This window comes from Cupressus sempervirens, chromosome 2, assembly GCF_028749045.1.
Source record: "Cupressus sempervirens isolate cs-2001-9-10 chromosome 2, ASM2874904v1, whole genome shotgun sequence".
NCBI lineage: Eukaryota > Viridiplantae > Streptophyta > Pinopsida > Cupressales > Cupressaceae > Cupressus > Cupressus sempervirens.
Window position 1 is genome coordinate 717,716,014 of NC_143119.1, and position 8,744 is coordinate 717,724,757.

Below are 8,744 nucleotides of genomic sequence, written 5' to 3' on the forward strand. Positions count from 1 at the left end.
TGTTTTCACTCATTTCTATGCATTGCATTAAAAGAAGATGCAAAAATATATGCATGATGACATGCATTACCAATTGGTGCTCATGTCACCCTACATTTAGTCATTTATTTACTATAAATGACTAAATAAAAAATATACTTTTATCTATCTAAATACCTATTAATACATATTTATAATAAGTAGAAGTCTCATTGAATACAAGGTTATGACACCATAAAAGATAAGGACAAAATCTTGTCCAACACTACATAAATGGAATGGACACCCTTCAATCATGACTCTCAACAAAAGAGATTTCCATGGATGACTTATGTTTGACACCATAAGAAATGGGGTTAGAGTATTGTCACATACAACTTTAATAAAGTTGATACCTTTCAATTATTGAGCGTCAACCAAAGAGATTTCAATGTATGAGTCATATCTAACTCATAGACAAGGCCAAAATCTTGTTCCATACAATTTTGATGGGATGGATGCCCTTTAGTCATTGACTTTGAGCCAAAGTGATTTAGAGGAATAGCTTATAGTGAGAAACCAAAAAAATCTCAAAAAATTACTTGAACACCATAAAAAATAAGGTTGAAACATTGTCTTTTACAACTTTGATAAATAAAATATGATTTAATCATGAACTCTCAAACAAAAAGGTTTTAATTATGAAATGCTTTTATAAACCCTTAAAAAATCTATTATCACGCATTACTAGAACAATTATTGGTTCTCAACCAAATAGAGTTCAATGTATGAGTCATGCCTAACACCAGAAGAGTCAAGGTCAAAATTTTGTGTCATACAACTTTGATGGAATGAATGCTCTCCAATAAATGATTTTGAACCAAAGTGATTTTGACAAATTGCTCGTAGTAACAAACCAATCAATTTCAAAAAAAATCCTTTAAAAAATGAAGTCAAAACCTTGTCTTATACAACTTTGACAAACTAAATATAGTTCAATCATTAACTTTCAACCACACATATTTCAATTATGACCCATGCTCTCATACGCTAGTGGATATAGGGCAACTTATATGTACCTGTATCAAGTGTTAAATAGTCTAAAAGACTTATATTTTCATTGAAAATGGGTGCATATAAGTTACAAGATAGATAGTGCCCTTTCATACACCAAAAAAAACACAAATCTATCACCATGCAAAACTACCTATATGTTCTTCCCTAACTTTTCTAAATAGAGTGCATAAATAATCGGGTTTGTGTGTTGGCATTTGGATCTAGTGGTAGCCCGTTGAGTTTAAGATACTATAATTTATCCAGTGGATTCCAAAGCCATCCTAGTCGATGTGTGGAACATGTCCATTCATTTCAAAAACAAATATTTTGTGGGTTCAAACTTCTCTATGAAAGAAAGGCCCTGAACACACGTGGTAGGAAATAGCACGCCAATTTCTTTACAATGGAAACAAAAGCAGAATAGCGACTGCCCCATTATTCTTCTTCCACGAACTCTCACTGCAATTTCCTAAGCAAAAAAGCAAACAAAAAAGAAGTCTGAGCAATTTCCAAGCAAAAGCGACTGATCATATACTTTTTCTGCCTCGAAATGTCTCAGCAAATTCTCGTCGACTATAAATGTAAAGTACATTCTATAATTTTTCTTCTGCTCTGCACTTTACACGTAAGATAGTCGTATTCATGTCCATGCTTGAATTGTCTTTTTCTTATGAAGTGGAAAGACTTTTTAATGCTTGAATTGGCGTTTTTTACAATGGGCGGTGTCTGGGTCCATTCATTTTGCTGTTTCAACTCCATTAATTTGAACACGCATTGCAGTCATATAGGGGAGAGGACCTGGTGCTTGAACATCCTAAGTTCACGCTTATCAAATCTTACGCAAAAATTTCAAATTGCTCTCAATTTTTTACAGCAGCTTACTTGGCGAGTCGTCTACTTATAACTGAGGTTTCAGGTCCACATCACCCGTTATGATGCCACATCAGCATGTTTTTTGCCGAGTTCTCAAAAACAGCCCAAAAAAAAAGTGAGACCAATGGTCATGCATAAAGGGTACCCATAGTTGAACTGCTGATGTGGCATCACATAATTGGTTAATTTTTATAATTAAGGGTACATTTTATTCAATTTTGGGTGGTGAGCATTGTAATAACAACTTTAAAGTAACAAGTATTGGTACAATGTTGTCAAAAAAATTGGACATTATGTCAATAAATGTAGGTATTAAGTGAACAACTCCATTCACAACTATTAGAACGCGTTCAAGTCCTGGGTTGGATTTCATCATTTTGTTGTCCATTTATCCGATAATTGACTACAATAGTACAAGGAATCTTTTGCTGGTCAAGAAGATTGTAATCTCTTTTATTATTAAGCAATTCATGACATTATTCATGCTTTTGAAATTCATGGGGACCACTCCATTGAGCTCTTGCTTGTCAAAATGTTCATTCTCTCCACCGTGTTTCCCACTTCAAATCTCTTTTTATACCATTGGGTCATTTCAGTCGGGCTTTTTTCTCCCTTTTTGGAAGAGGGTTGTATTAGGACTCTATTGTATGTCAAAATTAGTAATTTATTAGAGACATGTTTTAAAAAGAGTTGTTATAACTAGCACTTGCACCAGAAAGAAGTGCAAGGGGTACGTTGAGAGGTTTTATTAGAAAAGAAAAAATGAAAAGATATAAAATTAAAGGATAGATTTTAAATTACCATAGAATTATTTTTTATATAAAATAGAGACATATACACGTGACTAAACTAATCAAAAGTTGAGACATTGTACAACTTTAATAATATATTTAATGTACAACATCCCAATTCAAGAGTTAATTTGAACTGTAAATTTTTTAAATATTTTTGTTGGTTTTCATTTTCATATAGTTTTGTATGGATGTAGGAAATGCTTCAACGAGTCATATATTACTTATAGAGATGAAGCATATGGAAAATGCTTCTAGTGAAAAATGAAAAAAAAAAAAAAAGAGAAAGAAAAATAAGAAATTGAGAACCTGAAGCTACAAATGACAGAGATGAAGTATATAGAAAATGCTCATACCAAGAATAGGGGAAAAACAAGAAAGAAAAAGAGGAATATGGGAACTTGAAGTTGTGATTTTTTGAAGCTGCAATTATCTGCAAAAAGTCCTAATTGATTGTGGATATTGGAAATATGGAAGAAATGTTCACTATTTAATGAATTGATTTGAAGCCCAAACACGTTATCGTGAGTGCAAAAATGCCAAATCATAGATTGCTTGTCCTTTCGAATCTTATCCTCCATATCAAATTTGGTTGTTGTTACTACTTGTTCAAAATAAATGCATAGAGCTATGTTGAAGAAACACTTTATCTATTACTTTTTAAATATGACAAATGTAATAAAGTTATTTTTATGTTACCCACTTACTATTAATAACAAACCTATAGAGCATGTTTCATTTGTCGAATTGGTATTCGAGCATGCTATCTTTATTAGTTACATAATATAGGTGGCTTCATTTCCTGAATTATACAATAAGAAGAACAATGCATTTCTATTATCATTATAGAGAAAAAAGAAAAAAGAAAACACAAGAACAAAATCAACATTATGAAAAGAGTATCTATCCTTTTGTGCATGTTGTATAGTTGGAAATATCAAGTATGTTGTAAATGTAAAGGGTTGATTATTATTTTGTAATGTATTTAGTATTACCAAATGTAAGATATATTAGATAATAATATTAGAAGTCCAAGCATAAACCAAATTGAGAGCACATGTATAGAAGAGCACACAAAATTATTGAAAAATAGATATATGCCATTAAAAACCATAACATAATAGATATAATAGAGAAAGAACTATGTATTCAATTTATGGGAAAAGACAAGTTTTGAAAGGGTCTTGAAACCCTATTTACATGTAGTACTAAATGGTATTAACCTAAATAGGTCACACAAGTGAAAGCAATAATGTCCAAAATTTAATAGTGTGTAAATGTCACTTGTACTATTTCAATGAATTCCAAAATATAATATTGTATAAATGTCAATTGTACCATTACAATTAATTTTAGCATATTAGAAAATGTTATATATGTAAAGATAAATCAAAGATATATAAAATAAAGTAAGTACAAAAGTAATATTTTTGTTTGAACAAGAATGGATAGAAAATAACCTAATCTTGAACAAAGAAACGATATGTGCTTTTGCATTTCTTAAGTGTTCCAATGCGTGCTTAAGTGTTCCATTTATTTGATGAGAGATGGATTCATGTTGAATCACTACTCATGAAGCATGGGTCAATGAGTTTGACCCAAAAACTACATAGTTAAATCCTGATAGCAAGATCACAATATAAAATTAAATAACTTATATATTTAATTTAATGTAAAGGTTCAAATTTAAATTTATTAGTTGTAAGCATTGATTTGTATTTAATATGTTTTTAATGTTTATATTTCTAACCAATCTAATTATTGATATTTTAAAAAAAAAATCATTTTTATTTAATTTATTCAAAAATTATTATTTTTTACTTAAGATATTATTTATTTATTTTTATTAAAAGAAATATTAAAAGTCAACTTTGATATCACAATATTTAATATAGAAAATACAATATAAGATTGTATAGGTGTTGTAAAAATTTGTATGATCAATTTATAAATGCATTTAATAAAAAAAATAGTATTGACTTCATTTTTACATTTACATCTTTTACTATTAAATTATCTTTGTATATTTATTTTTAAAAATATCTTATTTATAAAGAGTATTATACATTTATTTATTTAAAATTTAAAATTTAAATAATACAAACATTTTGAACAATTTATTTTTTAAACTTCTAAATTTAATCTTCTTATCACTATTTCAATAAATAATTTACAATAAAATTTTAAATTTAAATAATACAAACATTTTGAACAATTCATTTTTTAAAATTTTAAATTTAATCTTCTTATCACTATTGCAATATATAATTTACAATAAAATTTAAAATTTAAATAATACAAACATTTTGAACAATTTATTTTTTTAAATTTTTAATTTAAACTTATCATTATTTCAATATACATAATTTACAAAATATTTTTTTCACTAAACTAACTATTGGTAATATATCTACTAATTTTTTAAAATAACTTTATACAAATTTTATTATATTCTACAATAGTAAATGGGTGTAATAATCAATCTCTCTCACATACACACATTATTATAATGTTCTCTCTCTACCAAGATATCTCTCTTCCATACGTCTCTTTCTATTTATCACATCCCCTTCCCATCTTTCTATCTCCATCCCCTTTCAACCTCTATTTATATCTCCTTATTCCTCCTCACACTTTTAGCACCTCTCTTTCCTACGTTTTCCTATTTCAATCATAACATGTTCATTTTGGTAAAGGAACCTAATTATGTTCATCATTCATAGGTTTTTAGTTTGCTCATGTTTGGATCTCTATTAGTGGATACATAGTAGATTTCAAGTTATCACTTATCCATTACGATTATTTTTCTTAATGGACAACATAATTTTCTAAATTGACTACATATTGGCTTCACAAATGTAAGCAAAAAAACATACCATTTCCTTTCTAATTAACCTTTTATGCCTCTTTTACATTTCCTTTACACACCAAAGTGGTATTAATAGTAGATATATATAACACATTGGTAAACAAATATAAATAAGTGTTTCAAAATGTATCCTTGTAGAGTAACGGTTTATTAAAAATTTAAGTTTTAAACTCCAAACAATACCTAAGAATGCTTCACATTCTCTCATTCATGAGTGCATTGGGATTAAAGATAACTTTATTGTTGGACCGTATATTGAAGTTGTAATTTGTTATCCAGCAGTTTTCAAATTAATTAGGGCCCGTTTGGTTGATGGAATAGGAATAGAAAAATTGGAATATGATTTTTATTTTTTGTTTGGTTGATGGAATAGGAATAGAAAAATTTGTAATATGATTTTTGTATTCCCATTTTGCCTCTAAAATGAGCTTATACCCATTCTAAAAAAATAGTTGTTATTGGAATAGCCATTCCTATTTGCAATATTACATGCCTATTCTCCATTCCTATGCCCATGGAAAAACAGGCCCTTATTGAATGACCCAAAAAGCTTCTAAAATGTTTATTAGGAACTAAGAGTTGTAGATGCCAAGGAGATGAAATAAAAATATAGTGGGTGGATAACCAATTGGTGGCAGTGATAGGTTTCCTGCACCATACCTTATATTTTGCCCACTCGCCTCTCTCCCCTTCTCCACTACCCTCCCTATCCCTCTCCCACCCCACCTTCTCTCTCCCCCTACCTCTGCACCAACCACCCTCCTCCTCTCCCCTCTCCCCTTACTCTCACTCTTCCTCTCCTACCCCCTGCCACCCCCTCTACCCCGCCATCGCCCCCCCCCCCGCCCATCTCCCTACCTCCCTCCCTCCCCCTCTCTCAAAAGTAAGCTTCCTTATTGACAATTGAAAATAACTAATAAAATATTAAATATTAAATTGATATGAAAAATACAAGAGGTTGTGCCATATCTTGATGGAGATTCTAATTGGGTGATGGGCAGAGATGGACAGTATTGTCCAGGACATCATGACAAGGTTGTGTTATTTAATCGGTGCTTGAACGACAAGTTGACGAAACCCTTAAATATTTCAAGGGAAAGGAGAGGTACTAAGATGTCAATTTGAATTTGACGCCACCTAGACACATTCTCCATTGTGAAAGAGTCTCATATCTTTCTTCTCAGAAGGGGTTTTTGAACAAAAGACAGAGAGATTAACACAGCAGAAAAACTCAGGAAATGAGCCACAACATATCAATCGAAACTTGAGCGCTGAAAAACTCCAGGCCCAGCCAGTCTATTTATAGCTAAATGTACAGAGCATTCTAGAGAAGAGTTTGGTAATGCTTTTAATGAGAGTAGTTGGCAGTTGGAAGGATGGCCGCCTCTAGAAACATCTTGGTTGGTGCCGACCATACTGTGCGGTGTAATTAATTTATGTTGACATCCCCCCTAAATTAATTACAATAGCTATACTAGATATCTACTATGTAAATATCCCCCCATAATCTACATATGATGGGTCCCGGCCTAAAGCCTTGTTAGGTACCCATTTACAATCTATTATCTCTTAAATACAATGGTTGGAATTCATAAGAATCCCCCCTGAATGACAACCATGAGACAATTATGTCACTACTCTTAAGCCCAAAAGATGTCGAAGAGATACAAACTTGGCTTCACTTAAAGCCTTGGTGAATAAATCAGCAATTTGGTCCTCTGTCTTGCAATATTGAAGATGAATCACCTATTGTTGGAGGAGATGCCTGATATAATGATGATAAACTTCAATATGTTTGGTGCGAGCATGGAACACAGGATTCTTAGACAATGATATGGCACTTTGATTGTCACAAAGAAGTAGAGAAGGCCCTGCATGATGTTTCTTAAGAACTGATAGAATAGCTTGTAGCCAAGTGATTTCTTTTGCTGCTTCGTTTGCCGTAGTATATTCAGCTTCTGTAGTGGATAGAGCTATGGTAGATTGCTTTTTACTACACCAAGAAATGGGACCTGCACCAAGATAAACAACATAACCTGTAGTGGACTTATGATCATCCATGCTTCCTGCCCAATCTGAATCTGAATAGCCAATAAGGGAAATATCTCCATGAAATGAATAATAGATGCCCATTGTTAAAGTCCCTTTCACATATCTTAGTATTCTTTTAGCAGCTATCCAATGTGGGACTTTAGGTGAGCTCAAAAATTTGGAAACCACACTAACTGCAAAAGAAATATCAGGATGAGTGTGTGTTAAATATACAAGACTACCAACCAATTGCCTATATAAGGTAGGGTCAACATCTTCACCTTCCATGTCCTTGCTTAATTTCAACCCCGAAGCAATTGGAGTAGATACACTTTTACAGTCTGTCATTCCAAACCTCTTCAATATGTCTAGGGCATACTTAGTTTGAGAAAGATAAAATCCATCATCCTTTTTCCATACTTGTATACCAAGAAAATAGTGTAGAAAACCAAGATCTGTCATCTCAAATGTATTTTGCAAGCTTAACTTTATCTTACTAATTTTATCCATGCTATGTCCTGTGATAATAAGATCATCAACATAAAGAACAATGATTATGATATCACCACTAGCAAATTCCTTCACATACAAATTTGGATCATGAGGACTATTATGGAAGCCTTGAATTTGAAAATATTCATCAATTTTAGCATACCAAGCCCTTGGAGCCTGTTTGAGACCATATAAAGACTTCCTTAATTTACAAACCAAATGTTCTTTCCCTTGTATTTGAAATCCTTGTGGCTGAGTCATATAAATCTCTTCATCAATTTCACCATTCAAAAATGCATTTTTAACATCCATTTGGTGTAAAGGCCACTTAAAATGAGCTGCTAATGCTATAATAACTCTAACAGTACTAATCTTTGCTATTGGGGCAAAAGTTTCTGTGTAATCAATCCCTTCTTTTTGTGAATACCCTTAGGCTACAAGTCTTGCCTTATGTTTTTCAATACTCCCATCTGTCTTGAACTTGGTCTTATAAACCCACTTATTGTTAACCACATTCTTACCTTTTGGCAACTCTACCAATTCCTAAGTGTTGTTCTTTATCAAAGAATCATACTCATTTTTCATAGCTTCTTCCCATTCATGTTTTCCTTTGGCCTCTTCATATGTTTGAGGATCATTAGTTTTCATTATGGTGGTCATTAAAGCATAATTAA

At 31.6% G+C, this 8,744-nt stretch overlaps 1 pseudogene; it reads right to left on the reverse strand.

Annotated features, from left to right (window-relative positions):
- Positions 1–7,293: 7,293 nt before the first annotated feature.
- On the reverse strand, positions 7,294–7,926 carry LOC149575386 (secreted RxLR effector protein 161 pseudogene; annotated as a pseudogene).
- Positions 7,927–8,744: the final 818 nt, after the last annotated feature.